Genomic DNA, 27,572 nt, shown 5'->3' with positions numbered 1-27,572 from the left:
ACCATAGCTTAACATATACACACTATATGGTGTGTAGAAGTGCAAACCATTTTTGTACATTGATTTTATATCCTGCGACTTTGCTGAATTCATGTATCAGTTCTAGCAGGTTTTTGGTGGAGTCTTTTGGGTTTTCCACATAGAATATCATGTCATCTGCAAAGAGTGAAAGGTTAGCTTCCTACTTGCCAATTGGATGCCCTTTTTTTCTTTGTATTGTCTGATTGCTGAGGCTAGGACTTCCAACAATATGTTGAATAATAGTGGTGAGAGTGGACATCCTTGTGTTCCGGACCTTAGGGGGAAAGCTCTCAATTTTTCCCCATTGAGGATGATATTAGTTGTGGGTTTTTCATACCCACCTTTTTGATCTTTAGGTATGATCCTTCTATCCCTACTTTCTTGAGGGTTTTTATCAAGAGAGGATGTTATATTTTGTCAAATGCTTTTCCTGCATTTATCGAGAAGATCATGTGGTTTTTATCCTTTCTTTTATTAATGTGATGTATCACATTGATGGATTTGCAGATAGTGAACCAGCCCTGAATCGCAGGAATAGGTCCCCTTGATCGTGGTGAATAATATTTTAAATGTATTGTTGGATCCAGTTTGCCAGCGTCTTGTTGAGGATTTTTGCATCCATGTTCATCAGGAAAATGGTCTGTAGTTCTCCTTTTTTGTGGGATCTTTCTCTGGTTTTGGAATCAAGGTAATTCTGACCTTGTAAAATGAGTTTGGAAGTTTTCCTTCTATTTCTATTTTTGGAACAGCTTCAAAAGAATAGGTGTTATCATTTCTTTAATTATTTGGTAGAATTCCCCCAGAAAGCCATCCAGCCCTGGGCTATTGTTTGTTGAAAGGTTTTTGATTATGGATTCGATATCTTTACTGGTTATGGGTCTATTCAAACTTTCTATTTCTTCCTGTTTCAGTTTTGATACTTTATATGTTTCTAGAATTTGTCCATTTCTTCCAGACTGCAAAGTTTGTTGGCATATAATTTCTCATAATATTCTCTTATTATTGTTTCTATTTCTGCAGTGTTGGTTGTGATCTTTCGTCTTTCATTTGTGATTTTAAAATTTGGGTCCTTTTCTTTTTCTTTTTGATTATTCTGGCTAGGGGTTTATCAATTGTGTTAATTCTTTCAAAGAACCAGCTCCTGATTTCATTGATCTGTTCTACTATTTTTGATTTTGATATCATTTATTTCTGCCCTAATCTTTATTATTTCCCTTTTTCTGCTGGTTTTGGGCTTTTTTTGCTGTTCTTTTTCCAGTTCTTCTAGGTGTAAGGTTACGTTGTGTACTTGAGACCTTTCTTCCTTCTTTGGGAAGGGCTGGATTGCTATATACTTCCCTTTTATGATAGCCTTTGGTGCATCCCAAAGGTTTTGGGCTGTCGTGTTTACATTTTCATTTGCTTCCATGCACTTTGGAATTTCTTCTTATTTTCTTGGTTAACCCGTTCCTTCTTTGGTAGGATGTTCTTTAATCTCCAAGTATTCATGTTCTTTCCAAATTTTTTCTTATGGTTGATTTCAAGTTTCATAGTGTTGTGACCTGAAAATATGCAAGGTATGATCTTGATCTTTATGTACTTTTAAGGGCTGATTTGTGACCCAGTATGTGATCTATTCCAAGAATGTTCCATGTGAACTTGAGAAGAATGTGTATTCTGCTGCTTTAGGATGAAATGTTCTGAATATATTTGTTAAGTCCACCTAGTTCATTGTGTGATTCGAGTTCATTGTTTCTATGTTGATTTTCTGCTTACATGAGTTGTCCATTGTTGTACATGGGGTGGTGAAGTCCACTACTATTATGGTATTATTATCAATGAGTCTGTGTTTGTGGTTAATTGATTTATATATTTGGGTGCTTTCACGTTGAAGGTGTAAAGATTTACAATTGTTAGATCTTCTTGGTAGATAAACCCCTTAATTACAATGTAATGCCCTTCTTCATCTCTTGTTACAGTCTTTATTTTAAAATCTAGTTTGTCTTATATAAATATGGCTAGTCCAGTTTTCTTTTGAGGACCATTAGCATGATATATAGTTCTCCATCTGCTTACTTTCAATCTGCAGATGTCTGTTGGTCTAAAATGAGTCTCTTGTAAGCAGCATATAAATGGGTCTTATTTTCTTATCTATTCTCATACCCTATGTCTTTTGATTGGAACGTTTAGTCCATTGATATTTAGAGTGAGCACTGAAAGATATGAATTTAGCACCATTGTGTTGCCTGTTGGGTTGGTGTTTCTGGTGATGTTTTCTGGTTCTTTCTAGTCTTTGTTGCTTTTGGGTTTTTTGTTTGTTTGTTTGTTTGTTTTATTTTGTCTTTTCTCAACTCAGAGTCCCCCATAAAATTTCTTATAGTGCTCATTTAGTGGTCAGGAACTCTTTTAGTTTTGGTATGTCTGGAAAACTCTTTATCTCTCCTTCTATTTTGAATGACAGCCTTGTTGGATAAAGAATTCTTGGCTGCATATTTTTCTGATTCAGCATGTTGAATATATATTGCCACTCTTTTTTGGCCTGCCAACTTTCTATGTATAGGTCTGCTATAAGCCTGATCTATCTTCCCTTACAGGTTGAGTTTTTTTTCCCTTTGCTGCTTTCATAATTCTTTCCACGTCTGTGTATTTTCTGCATTTGACCATGATATGCATTGGTGATGGTCAGTTCTTGTTGAATCTAATTGGTGTTCTCTGTGCTTCTTGGATTTTGATGTCTGTGTCTTTCCCCAGGTTAGGAAAGTTTTCTGCTGTAATTTGCTCACATAAACCTTCTGCCGTTTTTTCTCTCTCCTCATCTTATGGGTCTCCCATGATTCAGATGTTATCCCTTTTTAATAAGTCACTGAGGTCTCTAAATCTTTTTTTAAATGTTTATTTATTTTTGAGAGAGACAGAGCATGAGAAGGGGGGTGCAGATAGAGAGGGAGTCACAGAACCTGAAGCAGGGATCAGGCACTAAGCTGTCAGCACAGAGTCTGATGTGGGGCCCAAATTCACAGGCTGTGAGATCATGACATGAGCTGAAGTCAGATGCTTAACTAACTGAGCCAGCTCTCCTCTAAGCCTTGTATTGTGGGTTTTTTTTTTTTTTGCCTTTGTTTCCCTCTTTATTTTTGTTTCATTATTCTCCATAATTCTAGCTTCTAAATTGTTGATTCACTCTTCTGCTTTGTCCATCCTTGCCATTGTGGCATCCATTTGAGATTTCATCTCAGTTATAGCATTTTTAATTTGTTCTGACTAGATTTTATTTCTTTTATCTAAACAGAAAGGGATTATATCCTTTTTTCAACCCCAGCTAGTATTCTTGTTATTGTGGTTCTAAATCCTAGTTCAGACATCTTGTTTATATTTGTGTTGCTTAAGCCCCTGGCTGTCATTCCTTCCTGTTTTTTTTTTCTTTTGGGGTGAATTACCTCATTTTGTCATTTTGGAGGAAGAAAAAAAGTAATAAATTAAACAATTAGAAACAAAAGAAAAAATCAAATAAAGGAAGCGAGGTCATAGGTGTGTTTTGATCTGCTTGTTTAAAGAAGCTTGATAGAATTGGGAAAAAGGAAAGAAGAGGAAAAAAGTTAAGAAAGAAATTTAAACATTAAAAAATATATTTAATAAAATAGAATAAAATGAAGTAAAATTAAATAGAACAAATTAAAAAATAAAAATAAAGAAAAAAATATATAAAAATAAAAATTAATTTTTCTCTTTCTGTATCCAAAAATGAGGAAGAAAAGAAAGAAAAAAAAGAAAAAAGAAAACAATTTACGCAAAAGCAGAAGCAAAGAAAATGTACAAATAAATGAACCAGCAAACAGAATGAAACCTGAATTAAGTTACATCCAGTTTCCCCTAGAACGGAAACCATGAAGCCCTCTAAAGTCCGTACTCTAAGCAGGTGTAGTGACTTGTACTGGTATTCTAGGAGATGTGCTTGGAGGGAGCTGTTGGGTGGGGTTTGGTGTAATGGCTCCATTCTCCAGTAGGTGGTGCTGCTTAGCTTACTGGGGTGGATCAGTGTGGCCCCATGTGTCTGCAAGTGTGTGCTTGCGTGGGAGAGGTGGAAATAGCCTCACTCAGGTCCCTAGTCTCTGGCACAGGAACTTCACTCTCACTGACCCACGATCAAGCACTCCTCCTTTGTCTCAGGCCTCTGTCCACTCCCCACCTTCACCCTGTCAGTGTCCAAGCTGCCCACCTACCATGTGGCCCCTCCTTCCAGAGTTTTATCTCAGATAGGGTTGTGTTTCAAAACCTCATACTTCAGAGACTCCTATGGCTTGGACCTGCAACAACTCTCTGGGGGAGGGTCTCGCTGAGCAATGGCCAGATGTTGGCTTGCCACAGAAAATGTTCGTGTGATTGCAGTGACAGAGGTTCAGTGATTATGGCAAATCACAACACACAGCCAGAGCCAGGTTTCACAACCCTCTGATGTCTTTGTTCCAACACGAGCAAACGTGGCTGCTCTCTGGGGTCTGCTGGGACCTTTGCCCATGGGAAGGCCATATTGTCTCTACCAAATGCAGTCCAAGCAAGGGAACTGCTTCTCCCCATGTAGCATATGGACCCCTCAGACCCTAGTGCCTGCTCCTGGGGATTATCCCCGCTTCCTCATCAGAGAACTGCCAGGCACTGAGCTCCAGAACTTCACAGTCGGTGTTCCACTGTTTATATAATTCTGGTGGTATTGAAACCCTCTCTCTTCTTCCTATCAATGGTTTTGTGGAACAGATTTCTTGTTCAGTCCCCTGTGAATGTTTTCACTCTTTTTCTCTTTTTCTCTCCAGATACTTTCAGGGGAGTGCTTTTCCTGCACCCCTGATGTGCCACACTCTCCCCCTTTCTCTTTCTCTGTCTTCTCTCCACAAAATCAGCTCCCTACCCTTTATGGCTTTTCTCTTTCCCAGTTCACCTCTCTGCACCACATACCTGCTGGTTCTGTGGCTCAAGTTATGCATATTTTTGTGTTAATCTTCAGATCAATTTCCTAGGTGTCCAGAATGGTTTGGTACTGATCTAGCTGTGTTTCAGGGACACAACAAGCTAAGGATCTCTATGCTGCTCTGCCATCTAACCTCTCTCCTCTCAAATATTCTTTCTGTTGCTTTCTGTCTTTCTTCCCATTATACATATCTTGGTAAGCTTGATGATTTCTTGTGTGTCTCTGAGGTTCTATTCACTTTTTCCTCATTCTTTTTCTATTCTTTAGACTGGATAATCTCAACTGATCTGTCTTCAAGTTTGGTCATTCTGTTACTGGTTTGCTTAGTCTTCTATTGAGACCCTCTAATGGGTGTTATACTTTCAACTCCAGAACTTTGGTTTGCTTCTTTTTAATCGTTTCTATTTCTTTGCTTATATTCTTTATTTGTAAGTGATTGTTCTCATGGTTTTCTTTAATTCTTTAGTCTATTCCTTTTAGTCTGTTCCTTTCGTCCTTTAGTGTTCCTTTAGACCTTCAAACATACTTATGGTAGTTTTTTAAAGTCTTTGTTCAGTAAGTCCAACATCTGTACTTCCTCAGGCCAAGTTTCTGTGTTTGCTTTTTCCCCTTGTGCATGGTCCATACTTTCCTGTTTGTTTTTTTTTTTTTTTTGTATGTTTCATCATTTTTTTTTCAAAACTAGATACTTAAAATGATATAATGTGACAACTCTTGAGATCAGATTCTTTCCTCCACAGGTCTTTTTGTTGCTGTTGGTTTTCATTATCTCTGTTGGCTAAGTGACTTTTGGGCTTAATTACCTAAAATTTGTTTTATTTATGATATGAGGCCACTCATGTCTCTGTTTGGTTGGGTTAACCGTCAATGAATTTTTGTCTTTTTGAAAATTAACTCTCCTTGAATTGTTGCAAGACTTTAGTTAACATCCAGAGTTCTGAAAAAGTTTGATTATTCCAGTATTTGCATTGTTTTTACACGGGAGTGGCTTTTCTGAGGTCTTTTCATCACTATTCCAGAAGTGTTTCCTTTTGCATATTTCCTATTGAGTTATACCAAAACTAATGAAAAATGCACCTCTCTGAGGATTCCTAGCCCCATTTGTCTCACATCATCTTTTCCAGAAATGCTGTTAAATTCTGTGGATCTGAACATCAGATTGTCTTGTGAGCAGAGAATTTTATTTTGAATTCATTTTTGTATGACATTATTCAAAGGTACTTACTGTATGTCATTAGAAACAACGTTGAAACTTGTGACTGAATCCTATTCTTCCCATCTGTTCTACTTCACATAATGTAAGTATGCCTTACTTAACCCTCCTGGGTCATCTTATAGAGACAATAAAATCTACATGTAGTCACAACTTAGTATTTGTTAGCAATTTTATGAAGTGCTTTACTTGCATTATTTTATTTTATATTCACAAAAACCTTATGTAGTTGGTACTTTTGTTAGCCCTCATTTTACAGCAGGGGAAACTAAAGTTGGAAAGGTCAAGCAACTTGTCCAAGGTCACCCAGCTAGTAAGCAGCAAACCTGGTGCTCAAACCCAGGAATTCTCACTGTAGAGACATGTGAAGTGACCACATTCTTCTGATCGCTACCTCAAATATGAGGAATTAGGAGAGTTTGGAGTAGGGAGACAGACTAAATTAATCTTGAAGGACTCTCTTGGTGGAGACATTTTTTTGGCACTATGAGTGTATATTCTTCTTCATCTTTGTAGATCTTTTATCAGTATCACTATGAGAAATCTTTGGAGCTGGTTTATTAAGCTGACCAGTTAGAGGGAAATCAGACATCTTGGGAACACGGGGCTCGAACATCATATTAAATTATTTTTGAGATTTAAATGTAAAGATGAAAGTAAGAGGGATTTGTAGACTTAGAGTATTTCTGTCGGATAGAATAATTAAAGTGATTTTTGGATAAAAAGAATTAAAATGCTAAGAATTTGCCTTTTACATAATAGCATACTGGATGAATAAATGGGAATTGTTTTATAAGGGGTGTTTTTAAACAATTAATTTTAAAAAATCAAGGTAAGTATATTTTTCTTGATTTTGTGTTGTAATGGTTATAACAAAGTGGTTTATTTTCTCTAAGAAAATTATGATTTTCTTGGTGGTGTTTATAATTGCAAATTTATCAACTTGGGATTATAGCATTAAATACAATCATCTTTAAATTTTTGAGGTAAAAATGCTGTGCTCTGGAATTCATATAAAATATTTATGTACATATGATATTCTTTTAAATTATTTTAAGGAAATGACGTTAATTTATACAGCTTGGAGACACCATGAATTGAAACATATTTGCCAAGGTCAAGAAAGTAAAAAGAAATGCAAATTTTATTTCTTATTATGCAATATGCATACACTGATAGTATTGACACATACAAACAAATTTACATTTTCTTCATTAATGACAGCATTGATGTCATGTAGTTGTATTTAATATTTTAAAGAGTGGTATTTTGAATTGAATTTTTTATCCTATTGATGTCCTTATTTTTCCTTCCACTTGAGGGAAAAATCACATTCATTTAAAAGAGATTTTAAGGTCACTTTTAAGCTCACAATATGAAGATATCAATAACATTTTCTTTAAGGCATCCATGAAGGTTTAGCTAGGAAGCTTCTAAATAACTAATGGAAACGGACCAACAGTGAAACAAGTGTTCTGAAATATTTCTTCAGATTAGAGTAACTGGACATTCCACCCATGGTAGCTACCATGGTTTGTTGTTGGCAACAATGCTCTTCTGCCTGGCTAGAACATGCAGAACAGGGGAAAACAATTCTTGTATTATGGTTGTGTGCTCGCACATCTGTTTTGGAAGTTTGGTGGATGTGCATTCTTTTAAGCAACACACTCTAGCTCTTAAGTCTATGTTCAAGTTGCTTAGTTTGCACTGTTAGTCATGTGTCCTTAGCCAGTTGGCCTGGAAGTAGCTAGAAAGGTCTTTGAGAACTGCTGCTGACCTTAGAGTATGGGGCAGTTTACTGCCTCCCTCTATAAAAGGGAGATAATAGATATTTGGCTACCCAGAAGCAACCTTACACAGCTGCTTCACATCAGAGTTGCAGTCAGCTAATACTTCTGGAATATTAGCTGCTATAGACAGTTAGGCAGGTTATTGGATCAACATTTTCTGGATTGCAGCCCTGTCAGGTGCCTCATTTAGCCAGATTTAACCAGAGATTTTTCCTTTGGGTGTTCCACCAGCCTGTGAACTCCAGGGACACAGACTTTGGAACAGTAAAACTTACTTCGTCAGCATTCTGTCAATAGCAAATGTTTTTATAACTGCATTTCAAGACATTGAAATAGTAATTGGTATTCAGAGACTGGTTCATAAAGGCAGGAGATTATAGTGTAATAGTTCTAAGTATCAGCTGTGGAATTAGGCCAAGCCCTGTGACTAGTTTTCTCAACTGTAAACTGGGATAGTAATATCTTCTTCACAGGTTGTAAAAAGATTTAAGCTAGTTAATGCATATAAATACATACATAAATACATATTATCTGGCAAATAAAAATCCAACTTGTTCTGGACAGTTCTAACATATTCTAATGATTTGACAAATGTTATTAAACTGTATGGGATACATATCACTTTTTATCCAAGCTGTTGATTAATCAGAATATCCATTTCAGATGACATTAATTCTAATATATGCAAATTCCAGTTTCTGAAATCTTGCTTATGGTATCTTTCATTCATAAGACAGTAACTGTCTTAGTCCATTTGGGCTGTTGTAACAAAATACCACAGACTAGGTACCTTTTAAAAAACAGAAATTTATCTCTTACAGTTCTGGAGGCTGTAAGTCTGAGATCTGGGTGCCAGCATGGTCAAATGGGGCTCCTCTCTGGTTGCAGACTTCTTGTATTTTCACATGATGGAAGGGGCTAGAGAGCTCTGTGGGGTCTCTTTTATAAGAGCACTGATCACATTTACTTAAAAAAATTTTTTTTTTAAGTTTTTATTCATGTTTTGAGAGTCAGGGTGGGGGCGGGGATCGGGGAGGAGAGCATGAGCAGGGGAGGGGCAGAGAGAGAGGGAGACACAGAATCCGAAACAGGCTCCAGGCTCTGAGCTGTCAGCACAGACCCTGACGTGGGGCTGGAACTCACAAACCATGAGATCATGACCTGAACTGAAGTCAGACTCTTAAACAACTGAGCCACCCAAGTGCCCCATCACTAATCCCATTTATAAAGACTATACCCTCATTGCCTTATTACCTCCCAAAGGCCCCACCCCCTAACATCATCACATTGGGCATTAGGATTCCACCATGTGAGCTTTGGGGGACACAAACATTCAGACCATAGTCATTTAGTAGCCATTTAGTACCATAGCCAGCAATAGCCATTTAAAAAATTTGTAATACATCTCCAGACTAGGTGTAAGGGGGCAGTCAGAAGAAGCAGAGTGCTGTTGCTATTCTAGAGGAGTTTGTAACCATTTTTTTTTAAGCTTTGTGTGAGAAGCCACTTAGCTTATTTCTATCATTTTTTTGGTCTTAGAATTTGGAGCAGTACTTTGATATTACACTGGGCCTAAGACATCATTCTTCTCTTAGGGTTTTAATCATATATAGAGCTTATACTCAAAATCTACCAGTGATTCTATGTACATACCTAATAATAGGGGGCTGTCACTGTGGTTTATTCTGTAGTGAAGAGCACTAAAGTAACTCCTGGGATATTAAAATGTTTTCTCTCTCTAATAAGTATTCTGGCTAGTTACAATCTCTTAACTTTTCTTCATATTGTATTTCTAAAGTCATAGCAGGTGTTTTCTCTGCTGGGTAGGTTGATGATGAAATATGACCAGACACTGAGTTTTGAAAAAATTGGCCAATGGAGATTTTAGGAATAGGAAGAAGAGGGGACAGAATCTTTAGACAGGTCTCTTGTTCTGAGAAACTATTCAACTTTTATAAATTCTGACTTCCAGTTTTTTCTTTTTGTTATGACTACAGTTTATTTGAAAGGTGCTATGGTGTAAATGTTTGTATCTCCCAAAATTCATGCATTGAAATTCTGATGCCCACTGTGATGTTATTAGGAGGTTGAGTGTTTGGGAAGTGATTGGGTCTTGAGGGTGGAGCCTTCATGAATGAGGTTAGTGTTCTCATAGAAGAGACCCCACAGAGCTCTCTAGCCTCTTCCACCATGTGAGGATACAGAGAGAACTTGGGAGTCTGCAAGGCCCAGAAGAATCCTTTCACAAGAACCTGACTATGCTGGCACCCTGATCTCGGACTTCTAGTCACCAGAACTGTGAGAAATAAATTTTTTAAAGTTTATTTATTTATTGTGAAAGAGGGAGCGAGAGCATGTGAACAGGGGAGGGGCAGAGAGAGAGAGAGGGAGAGAAAGAATCCTAAGCAGGCTCTGGGCTGTCAGTGCAGAGCCTGACATGGGGCTCAATTCCACAACCCTGGGATCATGACCTGAGCCGAGATCAAGAGTTGGATGCTAAAACAACTGAACCACCCAGGCGCTAGAAGAAATAAATTTGTATTGTTTATAAGCCATTTAGTCTTTGGTAATTTTTTATAGCAGCCTGAATGGACTAAGACAATCGCCAAGTTTTTCAGTAATAAATGAATCAGGATGAGAATTATCAGGACAACGATGGCCAGGTTTCTTAAACTAGTGGGATATTTGAAGCAATGATCAAGGAACTTCACAGTGAGATTTTCTAGCCTGGCTTGAGTTTGGCCACCTAGAGATTTCTATATACAAATGTTCTACTCTGTTTTGTGTTGTACAGACTGGTCTTAGAAGAGGCAAGTCCTGCCATTGTTCAGATAATTCAAACTCCAAACACCAAATTGAGCAAATTATTGAATTGTCTGTAAATACATATGTAGCCAATAGCTGCAACACAAGCCAAGAATCCTTTGCTTGAAATGCCTAGATAATAACAATAGGAGTTATCTGTACGTGTATGGAGCTTCCAAATTTTCCAAATGCTGTCCACCTATCTTATCTTATTTGTAAGTGAGTTTCATTTGATAATGAAAAAAAAAACAGATGAGAAATTAGGATACAGAGAGTTTAAGAGTTAAGACTTACTTTAGGCTACAGAGTATATCAGTGGAGACGGACTCAAACTTAATTATTTTGGCTACAGATCCAGATGTCTTTGCATTATATAACACAGCCCAATAAAGTTTAATAGCCATGTCATTCTCTCTGAGTTCAGCTCCATTTAGAATATGACTGATAAACATATGCATTTGTAGTAGACTTTTAAAACCTGAAGTATTCTCTCAATTAGTCTCTTGCTTGGCTGATGCAAAATTCACCATGGAGTCGGCTTGCCTGTCATGTGGAATGTAATGGTGGCAAATCACATTCCATATTCCTAGGCTTTTTACAGTATATTTAAACTTCATTGGCTGTAGAGCCCTCTTTGAGGAATGGGAATGTGAACAGTACACTGGAAGAACGTAAAACATCTGTTAGATTTTCTTGTCCCTAAATAAGTGATTTTAGCAAGAATTTTGAGATAAGAAATAGCATGCTAGTAACAAGTTATGGAAGCTAGAAAAGTAATAATTACATGAGTTAGCTTCTGAGGGTTGGTTGTGTTTGTGTACTTAATCTTCTAGATGACCCTTGCATAAAGTATATCCCAACAATCTAACTTGACTGTGGTTTTTAATACCATGTACAAAGAAAAGTTTAGGCTAAAAATGAATGATTGTAACTTACAAATGGTATAATGGGGAAACACACAGAGCCAACATACTGAAGTGTTTTCTATTATTTATACTAAACAGTTATAGAAATTATATAGGTGTAGGATATAATGACTCTAAATTATATACCTTCTATAATAGTCTTATTTAGTAACCTTTATCCTCCACTGTGAATAGATTCTTTTCCACAAGTGGGATGAGAGTGGGAAAAAGAACCAAAAAGTTCAGATAGTCCTGAATTAGACAGTACTGGGTGTAGCTGACTATCTCCTTTTTGAGGATATATGTGTTGCATTTCCTTTGTACTAATAGAAGACATTTGCATGCCTTACGTTCTCTTAGCCATCTTTCATCATTCTTGAAATGCAGCTTGTGTTTTAAGTAACTGAGTATCAGATTTTTTCTTCTCCATTAACTCTTTTAGTGAATTACTGGGTGGCAAACTGATGGGATGTTTGGACACAATTGGCATATGGTAAGCAGCTATCATTCCCTATAAAATAGACAAAGGAACACTGTATTATAGTGTGTTGAATACTGTTTGACATATGTAGTTATGAAAGAACATTTACAAAGACACAAGAGGATAGCAAAACTATTTTCTGATCCTTTGCATCCCTTTTGGAAATATACAAATTTGTATATTCCTTGTACTAGGGAATTTGTAAATAGTTCTTCCAAAATAACTCAAGATAAGTAAAAAGTAGATGTTCAAGTTTTTAGACCTTTTTTTTAAGGCTTTTCTTTTTTTAAGTTTATTTGTTTATTTTGAGAGAGACAGAGACAGCACAAGCCTGTCTGGGGGAGGGACAGAGAGAGAGAGAGAGAGAGAGAGAGACAGACAGACAGACAGAGAATCCCAAGCAGGCTCCACACTGACAGAGCTCAAATCCATGCAGAGCTCCAATCCACAAAACCATGAGACCATGACCTGATCCCAAACCCAGAGTTGGACACTTAACAACTGAGCCACCCAAGCACCCCTTCAGGCCTTTCTTACACAAAGATGGAAAGAGAGCTGTTGACCAATAAGAGCACAAGTGGTTTCTTTCTTTTTTTTTCCAATCATGAACCTACACTGTTTAAAAATACATTTATTATGAAAATTCAGAAGCCTTATCTGTGTGGTTTTAACTATTTATTACATAAAGTGAATTGTAGAGTTAGCAAATGTCTAGAAAATTTGGGCTTTGCAGACAAACAAAACCAGTGTTGGCCAAGATTAATAACAAAACCAAAAACATTCAGTCATTCAAATAAGCCAAAAAGCACACACTTGGTTTAACTTTAATTAAAATTCTAGAGTTCTTTTACCTGATTGTCTTAGTTCTCTTTGCAGAATCAGAATAAACCTTTTTCTATTTTCATTAAAGACTGTGCTTAAAGATGACAAAAGTAAGATTTTAAGAAAAATATTTTGCATATCCAGAAAGGGAAGTTTAAAGACAAAATAAAAAAACATTCTTGGTTCATAATAATTCCCTAAGAGGACCATGGGTATGTTTTCACTCAATCAATATGACCATCAAAGAAGGCCGGATTTTAATGAGATAGGTATCTCAGAGATCAAATGATTGACAAAAACAGTCTCTTTTCCTCATGTGTCAGGCTTCAAAATCCAAATGGCTTCAACACTTCCCTGTGCTTTAAAAATATGTGAACATTGCATGGAAAATCCTTCCATTGCTCATGGTATCATGCCATTACAGGTCATGGTATTATGTGTGCCATTTGCTGTACTGCCTAAAACATGTTTAGGATTTATAAAGAAAAGAAAAGGTAAAGTACTCTGAAGACAGTAGCTATCATAAGCATTAACAAAGATTGATAATGTATCGTTTCCTATTGGTATTATTTAACCTAATATCTCAGGAAACCAAGGGATAAGTGGCAGAGGAAGGAAGGAGTTCAGAGTAGATGAGATGTCATTGTGAGTGGACAATAACAAGATTTTAATAAAAGAAAGTCCTGGCCAACACTTAGGAGGGAGTGGAGTGATGCTATCACTACTCCAAAGTTAATTATCATTTTGTGTCAAAGATATTTCTAAAAGGATTTTGGGGGCACTTGATTCTGGGTTTATGGAATTGGAACAAGAGAGATTTTAATGTTGGTTTAGATGCTTATTTTGAATATTTAAAGTATGAGTGCCATTGATCATTGCATTAAAAAAATCATTTCAGTGGCATTTGGAATGGCAGAGACAAAGGAAAAAGCAGAATTCACTTGTCTTTCTTCTCAGTCTGGGCTCCATGATGGGTTCTATAACCATCCATTCTCCTTTCCCCTTGACTTCTTGTTATTTCACTCCTTGTTTTGGTTATGTTCATAGACTATCAGTGTTCCTAGATAAAGTCCCAGTATCCCTCTCCCTCTTTGCTTTAACATTAGCTGGACCTCATTGCTGCTTTTGCCAGCAGTTCCTGTCAGATTCCTGTCAGATTGACTCCCTGCTGCATTTCCCACACCTTCTAAAAATCTTCTGTGCTTTTCTCAAGCTCCTTTACTCCACTTCTATTTTGTTTCATCCCCTTCATCTTCATCTCCGACTTTGTGACTAGATTTGTGATTATTATATGATAAGAATTTGAGCTTTGCTATTCTTCACCTTAATATTTCTTTCACTTTTCTGTTTTTCTCTCCTTCACTGGCATGCCTTCTTCCTCTTGCCCCCCCCCCCCAAATGGTGGTGTTTCCCAAGGTTGTGTCTTCTATCATCGTCTCTTAATATTTTCTTTTGTTGTCTTGTGCTTTCCATGACTTAAGCTATCATTTCTGTAGTATTATTTTCAAATTTACATCTAGCTCTGACCTCTCAAATCAGTTCCATCCTTTTGTTTAAAATTGCTATTTGGAAATCTCCACTTCACTGTCTTTTACTCACTTCAAAGTCAGCATGTCATTATCCTGATCTTAAATCATCTTTTCCTCACTTCCTTGTTTCTGATAATAAGTGGGTGTTCTTAAATGGTTGCAAGACTCATCTCCTGGAGCATAGTTCTGTTCGTGTCATTCCCATTGCTGATTCTGTGTTTAACCTCCTAAGCCTCAGTTTCTCCACCCTACTGTGTTGTATTTGGATTGTGGAGACTAAAGTATAAATTCATATGTAATAGGCCAGACTTGGTGCCTGGTACACGGTAGGCATTCACTGTTGGACTTCCTCTTATTTAAATGCCTGTGCTGGCTCTCTATTGTTTACAAAATAGATCCAGTGCTTCTCAGCCTGATATGCAAACTCTCATCAAATTGTCCCCTGAAATGCTTCACTTTTTCTTATTTTTGTTCATCCCACCCACCCGCCCCTTAATCTGAAAGTCAACCCTTTTTCATCTATACCAGTTGCAATCCTAACCAGCTTTCAAGGCCCAGTTTAAGTACTTTCTCTTCCATGAAGGGAAATGTTCACAATTGGATGTAAATTCCCCTTTCCCCTTGTCAATCCTTTCTCCACAATTTACAAATCCTGCCTTTGAATTATAGGTATAAGTAAGGATGACATCTCTCTGTTAGAGTTTTATATTCATTTTGTGGATTAGTCTTATTCTTAACTATTTTTATAACCTTCACAGTTCTAGTGGAAGGCTGTCTCCAAAACAGATTCTCAAAAACATTTATTGAATAACTTTAATAGACAATCAGTCTGTTTTGTTTATACTTTCAGATTCCCAAATGCTTCAGTGGGAAAAACTGATTGTGAAAATGATAGAGTTATGGGTCATGACATTGCACAAATATGCTAAAACTACATTTGATTAGATCATGTAATAGTCTGCTAGAGAATGCATATATGGTTTGTTCACTGTATGTACTATTAGGAGAATGGGACCAGCCTAGACTAAACATTTTCATAATCTTTCATTGACCTTCCTGGAGATAGACTTCTCAGTCTTTGCCATCTCTAATTATTGTAATTTTGTACTTAGAACACATGTGTTATATGGAAATCTCCCTTGCTTGCCCTACTTCCCCATGTCCTGCTGGCAAGCACTGTAGGTACTTGTTGAGGTTCCATTTTGCAAAGGCTACAGTTAAACTCAAAGGCATTTTGAAGAGAATTCATGCGTCTACCCGGTCTAAGTGAAGAGGGGAATTAAAGCAATTAAAATATTTTATTCATGAAAACAGATTTTGAAAACCAATAAGGGGCGCCTGGGCGGCTCAGTCAGTTAAGGGTCCGACTTTTGATTTTGGCTCAGGTCATGATCTGGTGGTCATGAGATTGAGCCCCGCATCTGACTTCACGCTGGTTGTGGAGCCTGCTTGGATCCTTTCTCTCTCTCTCTCTCTCTCTCTCTCTCTCTCTCTCTCTCTCTTTCTCTTTCTCTCTCTCTCTCTTTCCCCCACACACCCTCTCTCCTTGAACCTCCCACCTTGGTCTCTCTCTCAAAATAAGTAACCTTAAAAAAAAACAGTAAAATCCTTTATATAGCACAATCATTATTGAAGACAATTAGAGGAAGGTGTGGGGGTTGGGATGTGAAACATGAAGAGATGAAGAACTCTACCCTGTTTATAATTTCTGAACTCTTAATCTGCCTTCCCTGTGCAATATGGCCTTATGATGACTAGAGACTTTTATACAAAATAGGAGTGATCTTAGTTAGGAAGAAACTTTGGTATAATGAAAAGAACATTGGTTTTGACATCAGAAGAACTAGGTGCAAGTTCTAGTCACTTGGCATCTCTGGTGCCTTAGTTTCCATATGTAAAATTAATCTATTAACATCTGCCGCCTGTGACTATTATGATGATTAATTGAGAACAATGTTGTAAAACACTTCCCCAATTATGAAGTGTTTTGTGAGTAATCACTCAATGAAGTGGCTATGATGACTTCTGAGATTAGTAGAATATTTTAAGTGTTTAATTCTTCCTTCAAGGTCTCTCTCTCTGCTCTTTTTGCCTGTCTGGGACTTCCTTCTACTCTTTTCATTCTGTGAGTCTTAATCAGTTCAGAGAGAGACCTTCTTTGATTACTATATTAGTTCTCTAGGGCTGCTATAGCAAAGTACCCCAGACTGGATGACTTAAACAGAAATTTATTTTCCACAGTTCTGGAGGCTGGAAGTCTGAGATCACAGTGTCCACAAGGTTGGATTCTTTTAAGTCTTCTCTCCTTGGCTTGTAGATGGCTGTCTTCTTCAGATGTCCTCACACACTCTTTTCTCTGTGTCTGATTGTGTCCTAACCTCTCTTGTCAAAATGACACCAGTCAGGTTGGATTAGGACCCCACTGATATAACTTCATTTAGCCTTAGAGACCTCTTTAAAGGCCCCATCTCCAAATGCAGTCACATTTGGAAGTACTGGGGAATTCCAACATAGGAGTTTTGGAGAGACACAATTTAGTTTATAACATAGCACAGTCCCATTTTCTACTCCCTTTATAGTGCTTATTTGAAATTATTTTGTTTACTCTTTTTGTCTGACTTTTTCACTTTAACTTAAACTTCATGAAAGCAGAGACTAGATATTATTCCTTTTGTATGCTCTACCTCTGGCAAAGTGCCCCGCATATGGTAAGTACCTGGTTTCATCACTTAGTATCCATTGTAACTTTGAGCAAATTATTTTACCCCTTTGTGCCTCAGTTTACTTAGTAAGGTGGAGCTCTTATGATTATTAACTTCCTATTATGATTGTCATTTTTCAGTGCTTAGAACAGTATCTGACACAGAAAATGCTCCATAAATGTTAGCCATTGTTCTTACTTTTCCACATATTTGTTGAAGAAGTGAATTGATGAATCAAATGTCTTTTGAAAAAATATTTAGAACTTAAATATTCCTGAATTGATTTTCATGTGGTGATCTATTCAGAAAGTGTATTCGCACACACATGCACGCACGCGCGTGCGCTCGCGTGCTCACACACACACACACACACACATATCCATTTCAGAATGTCACATCCTTCACCGAACACAGGAACAACCATAAAATCTCTTTGGTGCTGAAATGTTTGTGATTCCAACTGCATTTTCAGTGACTTCCTTCCCATTGTTTTGACTGCATGCATTGGATCACTTTTGTGGGAGTCTCTTTGTGTACTTGTATTGAATGATGGATAGTTTTTGTGGGTCTGTAATCATTTATTCAGAATTAACTAGAAATAGGAAAACAAGCATGTATACGAGATAAAATGACTCCAGATTCCAGAAGAACTAGAGATAAAAGCCTAACTCCAGCAGAAGGAGATGTGAGTTCATGAAATTTGGGATCCAGAGAGCTGTTGAGCAAGTAGCCAAAAGAACTGGTTTAGGAGATAAGTCTAGCTGGGCCAAGATCCCAAAGGGCAAGATAAGACCTATTTCTCCTTTAGATATCTACCCTGTTCCAGGGGAAGACACAGTTGGAAGCTCAAAGAGCTTCTCAATAAGACGTGGACCAGGAATGTATGTATAACTCTGTGCCAGGATGGATATTTCCAGATTGAGAGATTTTAAGATGATCTAATCAATTTAATAATATTTTTTCATTTACTATTTTTAGGACTCTATAATTCTCTACTTATATAGAGGCTTCTCTGTCAGAGGGTTCATTCTTAGAGGAAAATAAATGAACTTATTTGGCAGGGATTTTCCTGCACGTATGCTAAAATATGTTATTTTTACAAGCATTCAAAAAGTAATTAATTAATAATAGTGGCTAATGTAGAGTATTTAGAATGTGTCAGGCACTGTGGTGAGCACTTTAGATGTACTATCACACTTCATTATCCCACATTTATGAAATAGGTAATATATCATTCTGATTCATTCTGAGAAATTGAGGTTCAGGAAAATTAAGTTGGCCATTTTAAAGTTAAGGTTACACAGTTTATAAGTAGTAGAGCAGGATCAAAATTAGGTGTGTTTGTTGACAAACCTCCGCACTCTAATTCCCTTCCAATAGCGTTTATTGTTTATGTCTCCTGTGCTGTATGTGCTAAATGGTATGTGAAGGCTATAATTTTAAACCTTGGCAACTTTGTGTGTGTGTGTGTGTGTGTGTGTGTGTGTGTGTGTGTGTGGTAGGTATTATAATTCCTAATTTTCTAGTGTGGATGCTGAGGCTTAGAGAGGTTTACTTAGGGGTTTTACTTTGGGAGACAGAATCATAAGCAAGAGTTTCAGGGCTTTGAGTGAAAGCAGTAATGGCAAGAATTTTGTCTTATTGTCACAACTCTACTTACAGCTGATGCATTTTTTATATTTGCAGTCCAGATGTAGTTAAAAAAACAACCACACAGTGCTGTTACTATAAGGGGAAGGGAGAAGGGGTCTCTGGATTAAATGGTAGTAAATAGCATAGTTTTATTCAGTGTGAAGCAGAGAAGCTTCCACACAGGAATAGTTCCAACACTAATATAGCATCTGTGCCCCTAAAGTCAGTTCTTTCTCACATTGCTTCTTATTTGGACAGTGCTGGCACTAAACACCTTGACAGGAATGATTCTTGGCAACACCTTTTGACAAGAATAAGGTGGCGAAAAAAAAAGTGCATATGTAAAACAGAGATTTGGCAGATGGACTATCCAATTTTTGACATCCCTGCAAATTCACCCTCATTAAAAATAAGAGTTGAGACATATAGCTTTCTCCTTCATTTCTCCTAGGATAATCTTTAAATTCCCATGTTGAATAGAAAATGCTAAAATATCAACATCCTTATGAATCACTCCCTTACCCCAATAAACCCTGAAATTCAACCTCAGAATTCTGTAGTTACAGGCCCACTGCTAGTGCGTTTCTTTTAACACATGACAGTATCCATGCACAGTAATGCTTCATGTTCGTTCTCTCCAGAGGTTGTAAATAATCCTACACAATATATGTGCTTTAAAAAATATATAACTGCAGAAGTAGACAAAAGTTTTGGGAAAAACAAGTATCTGCTCCACACTCCCTTCCCTGAAAGGAACTCTTTATCTTGAATCTAATTAGTGGATCCAAGGTAAGTAAAACCCAAGTTTGTTTGCTCTCAATTAAAGCTCTTTTTATGGTATACCCAGAGGCACCACTTAGGTGTGCAAACCAAATGAGATGAATAAAAAGTACTCTGATTAACTCCTCCAAAGATTGTCTATGCATTTTTGTTTTGAGAAATTGATGTTAGGAACTTAAACAGGAATCCTTAACACTTAGGAGAAAAGTATGTATGCATGTCAATCATTCTTACATATTTGTTTCCATAGCAAGGAGTTTACAAAGAAACTGCCCTATGGATTGGGAGTGAGGAAAGGAATAGGAGAGTGTTTTCACCTATGAAGAAATAAAGGTATGCTTCTCACCTCTGAATTTCCTTAGCACTTTTTCAGTTCTCCTAACTTCCTTGTTATCAAAACATGTGGCTTGTGTTCCCAAGTAGATTATAAATTCCTATTCATGTTTGTTGTGTGAGTAAACAATAGAAAAGTGATAGTACTTATTACAGAAAACAGGACACATCAACAGGATCTCCTAAAACTTGAAAACAAAGGCTTCACTCTGCTCTTTAGAGTTAGCACCAAATGGAGGAGAAAAAGCTGCTTGTCTAGATTTAGTTTCAAGAATATTAAGACAAACACAAATAAGCCAATTTTCCAGCATTACAGCTCTGGATTCCTTATCCAGCCCTCTCCTATTTTTATAGCCTAGCTGTTTGACTTTGGATTTTAAACTTTCTGATTCTTACTTTTCTTATTTATATTAGTGTTAGATAACTTTTAGGCATTGTACAAAGCTCTTCACATGTTATTCCTTTAAATCTTCACAATGTACCTTGAAATAGATATTATTTCCTATTATACACAGGAAGAAACAGGTGTAAGGAAGCAAAGTAACTTGTCCAACTTGTTGGGATGAGCACTGGGTGTTGTATGGAAACCAATTTGACAATAAATTTCATATTAAAAAAAAAAAGTTTTTGACCTGATCAACTGAAAAGCAAAACAAAACAAAACGGAGTTGCCATTTATACAGTTAAGGAAGGGTCAAAGTGGAGGGTAAAATAGGAAAATAGGAATTCAGATTGAGAAATGTTATATATGAGATACTTACTAGGCATCCAAATGGAAATGTCCAGTAGGCAATTGAATATGCAAATCTGGAATTCAAAGGAAAGGCTGCAGTTAGAGATATACATTTAAGAGCTGTTGGTCTATATATGGTATTTAAAGCATAGAACAGGATAAGATTACTAGAGAGTGTTAGGTAATGCACAGAGAAATCTGAGGCCAAGGGCATTCTAGTTAAAGAATTCTGAAAGATAAGTAGGAACCAGTAGAGAAGACTGGAAAGAAGAAATGAGAAGATAGAAGGAACACAGTGCTGGTATGTTGCCAAGTGAGGAAAATGATTCAAAAAGGAAAAAGTGGTCATCTGTGTCAAATGCTGCTTAAAGGACAAAATGAGGATTGAATTTGGCAATGAGGAGGTCATTGGTGATCTTGACAAAAGTGGTTTTCAAAGAGGTGTTTCAAAGAGGTTTCAAAAAGGTGTTCAAAACCTTGTTAGTGTCATTTCAAAGGAGAACAGAAGGAAAGGAAGTACAGACAGTTGAGTGTCAACGCGATTTTGAAGACTTTTATTGTAATGGGTGCATAAAAATTGGATGATAGCTACAGGGAAATGTGGTACACAGGAGAGTTGTTTTTAAGATGATATATGTTATAACAGATTTGATGTTGATGGGATCATTCCTGTAGATGGAAAATATCAACCATCAGGGAAGGGAAGGAGCAGTTATTATTGTTACTTTGCTGATTCATTATCCTTGCTGCTAATTATTACTGTTATATGAGAACTGACATCTAAAATTCACATCTAAAAGCTTTATAAATCCTACGGTTATACCAATAGCCAATATTTACTGTTTACTGTATGACTGGGACTATTTCAAACGCTTCCAGTTGTCATTATCTTGCTTAATCCTCTCCATGCCTTTATTGTCACCCCCTTTTAGTGTATGAGAATGCATAAGCTTAGAAGAGTTAAAAATTGTCCACAGTCTCACAGTCAGTTGAAGCCAGGGTTCAAACCCAAGCCCAAGTTTGGCTGCCTTCAGAGTAGGCGGTAACTAAACTGCCTCTAGTCAGCTGCTTACTGTGCTTCACTCAGGAAGCATATTAGACTTTTTGTGGAGATTTCAACAAATAACTTCCTAGTTATTCCTAAGTCAACTAGAAATTTTATATCTTAGTGAAGATGTGGAATTTACCCGGATTTCCCACTGCTTATAGCTTACTTTTCACTTAAACATGATTGAATCTCTGAATTCCATGGACATTATGTAGATGAAAGGGCCATCTTAGGACAGCAAGGAAAAAGGTCACCTATTCTTATGGGTGTCTTTGAGAATAGCATGTGGGGGAAATATTAAAAGATCTCCTGCCAAGTTTTGTGGCATTAGGTAGATTAACATTTATTTGTCCCAGTTTTCTTATCAGTAAAATGGAGATACAGTATACTTTGCAGGATTATGGCAAAGAGTACATACACATGAGGAATAATGTGTGTAAATTGTTCAACACAGTGCTTGGCACAGAGTAAGCACTTAATAATGCTCACAATTGCTTTTCTTCTCTGAGTAGTTTGGAAAAGGCAGTTCTTCGTTACCAACTGAACTCCAAGGAGCTTTCTGAAATTACAGGGCCAAGGGAATTGCTTAATTGGAAGGAAATATTTGGGGGATTGAACAGGAAACTACATTTAGAATGCTGAGTTGTAAAGAGACTATCTCATGCTCTAGTTCTATTCAACCCAATTTCAGCTGGGCACCACGTGAAGCACGTCCTTCTTGCTACAGGGGTTACTCACCTAGACAGCTGGTTCAGTTTATCTTATAAAATCAACATCCTCATGAAGCAAACATTTTGGAGTTGTGCTATATTGTCAATGAGCTAATCCCAGTTTTTTCTTTTTTTAACTTCCTGTATCAGTAGACTTCTTATAATTTTACATAGAATCTCAAAAAATGAAATAGATAAAGGCAAACTGCTTGGATTGAAGAAAGGCTCAGCTTCTTCCTTGGCAGTTTTTACTTCCTACCTCAAGTGGTTCCCAAGGCACAGGAATGAAACTTTAGAATTCTATGGGACTTAGTTTGAAAATCATTGACAAAGACAATCTGGGCACTGGGGCGCCTGGGTGGCTCAGTCCATTGAGCATCCAACTTTGGCTCAGGTCATGATCTCGCAGTTCTTGAGTTCAAGCCCCGTGTCAGGCTCTGTGCTGACAGCTCAGAGCCTAGAGCCTGCTACAGATTCTGTGTCCCCCTCTTTCTCCGCCCCACCCCTGCTTGTGCTCTGTCTCTCTTTGTTTTTCAAAAATGAATAAACATAAAAAAATTAAAAAAAAACCTATCTGGGCACTAGTAGCATCAGTAAATACATTTCTCACTAGTATTTATCAGTCATATACTATATTCCAGGCACTGTGTTGAGTGGTGATAGGGAGACTGGTGAATAAATCAGGCCCAGCCTCAAATTATATAGGCTTTAACTATAGGAAACTTTCTTGTATCAAATGACTACAAGTCCAGACCCAGAATGGCTATGAAAGGCAGTACAATAGTTCCGCAAAGGTGTCTGTGTCCTAATTCCCAAAACCAGTGAATGTATTATATGACATGGTAAAGGGACATTGAAATTGCTAATCAGATGAATTTACAATAGGGAGATTATCATGACTTATTGGGTGGGTCTGATATAATCACAGAGTAGAAGAGGGAGGCAAAAGAAGGGTGAGAGAGACAGAAACATGATGATGAAGCAAAAGTCAGAGTGATTCAGTGTAAGAAGGACTTGACTTATCATTGCTGGCTTTGAAGATGGAAGAAGGCCATGAGCTAAGGAGCGTGGGTGGCTTCTAGAATCTGGAAAAGATAAGGAAATGGATTCTTTCCTACAGTTGCCAGAAAGAAATGCAGCCCTGCTGACATGTTGGTTTTATGTCAGTGAAACCCATTTTGGAACCCTGTCCTCTAGAACTATAAGATAATAACTTCGTTTTTGTTTAAGACAAATTTAGAAATTTGTTATAGCAGCAATATACAATGAATATAGTAACCTTCAGTGTTTGTTAACTCAGCAACTCAAAAAATCATGAAAGGCATAAAGATAGACCTATAGACAAATAGAATGTAACTGGGATTACAGAAGTAAATCCATATATTTATGGCCAATTGATTTTTGACATGAGTACCAAGTCTATTCAATGGGGAAGGAATTTTCTATTTAACAGATGTGCTGGAACAACTGGATTTCCCTATGCAAAGGAAAGAGTTGGATCTCTACCTCACATGATATATAAAAATTAACTTCAAGTGGGTCAACAACCCAAATATAAGAGCTAAAGCCATAAATTTTTTAGAAGAAAACATAGGGGCACTTTTCATTACCTTAGATTTGGCAATAGATTTTTAGATATGACACCAAAAACAAGAATAACTGAAGGAAAAAATAGATAAATTGGAAACCAAAATTAAAAACTTTTGTGCATCAAAGAACATTGTCAAGAAAGTGAAAAGAAATCTAAAAAAATATTTGTAAATCTTTTTTATCACAGATAAAAGTTTATATCTAGAATATATAAAGAGCTACTATAACTCAACAACACAAAGACAAATAACCTAATTAAAATATGAGCAAGGATTTGAATGGACATTCCTCCAAAGAAGAGATACAAGTGACCAATAAGTGTATGAAAAAGTGCTCAACATCATTGGGAACTAGGGAAATGCACACCAAAAATACAATAAAATATCACTTCACACCTATTGGGAGGGCTATAATAATATGTTTTTTAAAGAAAATAGCTAATATTGGCAAGGATATGGAGAAATTGGAATCTTCTTATGTTGTTGGTGGGAATGTAAAATGTAACCCCTATGGAAAACAGTTTGGCAGTTCTTCCAAGAGCTTGACATAGAATGACCTTAAGCTAGCAATTCCACTTCTAAATATATAACCAGAAGAATAAAAAGCAGGGACTCAGATACTTGTATGTCAGTGTTCACTGCAACATTATTCATCATATCCAAAAGGTGCAAATAACTCAAGTGTTCATCAACAGATGAATGGATAAACAAATGTATATATGTACCATGGAATACTATTCAGCAGTAAAAAAAGAATGAAATTCTGAAGTTTTTATATAAATATTTATTAAGCTGAAATTTTCACAATATTTTAATTCCTTTCTGAAATTGTTCTACAAATAGCTCTATACAACACTGAAACTAGTGATTTAATAAATAAGAAGAATGTATCACTTTGCAAAAAAAAAAGTATACATTTATATCTATATATGATATTTGTAGAATCATTTTCCCAAGGTTCATGGAACTAAAGTGTGCACAAATCACATACACATACTACATACATTACAGATGTACCTTGGAGATAATGCAGGTTCAGTTCTAGACAACCACAATAAAGCAAGTATTGCAATAGAGTGAGTCAAATTATTTTTTTTGGTTTCCAAGTGCATATAAAAATTATGTTTTTACCATATTATAATTCATTAAGTGTGCAATAGAATTATGTCTGAAAACTATTTATGTACCTGAAATAGAAAATAATTTATTGCTAACAAATGCTAACTACCATCTAAGCTTTCAGTGGGTCATAATCTTTTTGCTGGTGGAGGGTCTTGCCTCAATGTTGACAGCTGCTGACTGACCAGGGTGTGGTTGCTGAAGGTTGGGGTGGCTACAGCAATGTTTTAAAATAAGACAACAATGAAACTTACCACATTGATTGACTCTCTCTTTCATAAAGGCTCTTTGGCATGAGATGTTGTTTGACAGCATTTTACTCACAGTAGAACTTCTTTTAAAATTGGAGTCAGTCTTCCCAAACCTTGCTGCTATTTTATCAACTAAGTTTATGTAATATTCTAAATCTTTTGTTGTCATTTCAACAATCTTCACAATATCTTCACCAAGAGTCGATTCCATCTCAAGAAACCACTTTCTTTGCTCATCCATAAAAAGCAACTCCTCATTCATTAAAGTTTTATCACAAGATTGCAGCAATTCAAATATAATAATGAAAAATTTTGAAGTGTTGTGAGAATTGTCAAAATGAAACACAGAGATACAAAGTGAGAAAATGCTGTTAGAAAAATAGTGCCAATCAACTTGCTTGACACAGGTTTGCCACCAACTTTCAATTTGTAAAAAACACAGGATCTGTGAAGTGCAATAAAGACAAGTGCAATAAAATGAGTTATGCCTGTATATTCAAATCAAATGGGTTTATATTAAGTGTCAAGTTAAAAGCTATATAAGATTTATAACCATATACAAAATATAAATTGAATCAGGAATACACTGTTGATAATGGGTACCATACTTCACAAACCTTAAACCTTGAAAACTTTATGCCAAGTGAAATAATCCAGAACCGAAAGGACAAATATTGTGTGATTCCACTTACTCGAAATATCTGGAATAGGCAAATTTATGGAGACAGAAAGTGGATTAGAGGTCACCAGGGGCATGGGAGACTGGGGAATGGGGGCTGTTGCTGAATGGCCAGTTGCAAAGTCTCTGGGGTGATGAAAAAGTTTTGGAAATAGCGGTGATGGTGGCACAACATTGTGAATATAATGCCACTGAATTGTACACTTAAAAATGGTTAAAATGGCCAATTTTGTGTTATATGTACTTTACCACAATTTTAAAAAGTCATCAGAGACACAGGTTTTTTCCTTCTTTTCTCTTTGCTGTCCACAGTATCTGCTTTATCCTAAAGCTACGTCTACCTCCATCATCCTCCTCCCTCAGACAACAAAAACTGTAACTGAGTTATGAGACCAATAAAACCATAGTAGGGCAAGATGAATGATAGTAACATGCAGGTCACAGGAATGATGCAGCCAAAAATAGTGATGTCAAGAAAATTAAGTGATGTCAGCGTGGATTTTTATTTCCAGAGACAGAGTTTAAAGGCAGGCATGGAAACCAAATGTGTGATTTAGAGGAGAATAGGCAGAGATGTGGGTGAGGAAAGACTGCAGACAGTAAGGAGGAGATCAGGTTGATTTTCGATGGGATCTACTAAGGGAGGAAGAGGGCTCAGCAGTAGAGCCAGCCTTCAGAAACACTAGGGGTTAAAGATTTAGTCTGCTAGCCTGGAAGGAAGCTTCTGCCAGGAAGCCTACACCTGCTTTCTTGCTGCCCTTCTGCGGTTCCTCTGGCATCCTGGTTATGCCCAGAACTTTGCACCAATGAGAGCTGTTCTGAGACACAATACAGAACTGATGGGCAACATTCAAGAATATGATCTGGGTTTCATAAATCTTTGTTCTCTATAACTTAGCTCTATGGTCTTCACCAGAGTGGATATTTGTTATTGTTTTTATTATGGTTGATAAAGATAAGAATATGATGAGCCCTTTTGGTCTTACTGGATGAGATTTTTATGATGAGTAGTGAAGGAAGATAATGAAATAATATGTAGAAAACCCCCGCTTTTGTGAAGTTTGGTATTTTGGAGCCCATGGAATATACCATATTGTTAGCATTATCACTTGGGCCATATCATTATCTATATTGGGCTGAATGCTGGGCCTGGGATCACGTTCATCACTAGTGGAAAGGGTGGTCAGCCTCAGGGGAGAGTAGCATTAGAAAGGCTGAGTCAGGAGGCCAAAATCATATCCAGGAAGTTAGTCAGAAGGCTGATATCTAGGAGGCTAAGTCCCAACAAAGATGGTATTCCCAGAAAGTTGAGATATTGCACTACCAGCCAAAGATGCAAGTGTGCTCAAAGCACTTAGAATCAAGCAGGTCTGAAATATAAACAGAAGACTAGATTTTGCTTACTTCCTAGCCTCAAGCTGACTTTTATAACCTTTGTTGTTTGTTCTGCATGGTTTAAAGGTCTGGCAGTTTCCACTATAAGCCAAG

At 36.9% G+C, this 27,572-nt stretch overlaps 1 long non-coding RNA gene across 1 annotated transcript in view; it reads left to right on the top strand.

The window, feature by feature from the left end:
• LOC113599087 (uncharacterized) overlaps positions 1–27,572 on the top strand; it is a 96,711-nt gene that overhangs the window by 20,307 nt on the left and 48,832 nt on the right. Inside the window, exon 2 of the long non-coding RNA XR_003419820.2 lies at positions 19,873–19,955. This is a non-coding gene — a long non-coding RNA (uncharacterized LOC113599087). The remainder of the gene's footprint in view (positions 1–19,872; positions 19,956–27,572) is intronic.

The sequence above is a fragment of the Acinonyx jubatus genome, chromosome C1 (genome assembly GCF_027475565.1).
Source record: "Acinonyx jubatus isolate Ajub_Pintada_27869175 chromosome C1, VMU_Ajub_asm_v1.0, whole genome shotgun sequence".
Classification (NCBI taxonomy): Eukaryota; Metazoa; Chordata; class Mammalia; order Carnivora; family Felidae; genus Acinonyx; species Acinonyx jubatus.
Note: the sequence above shows the minus strand (reverse complement) of the source record. Positions and strands in the feature narration are given on the sequence as shown.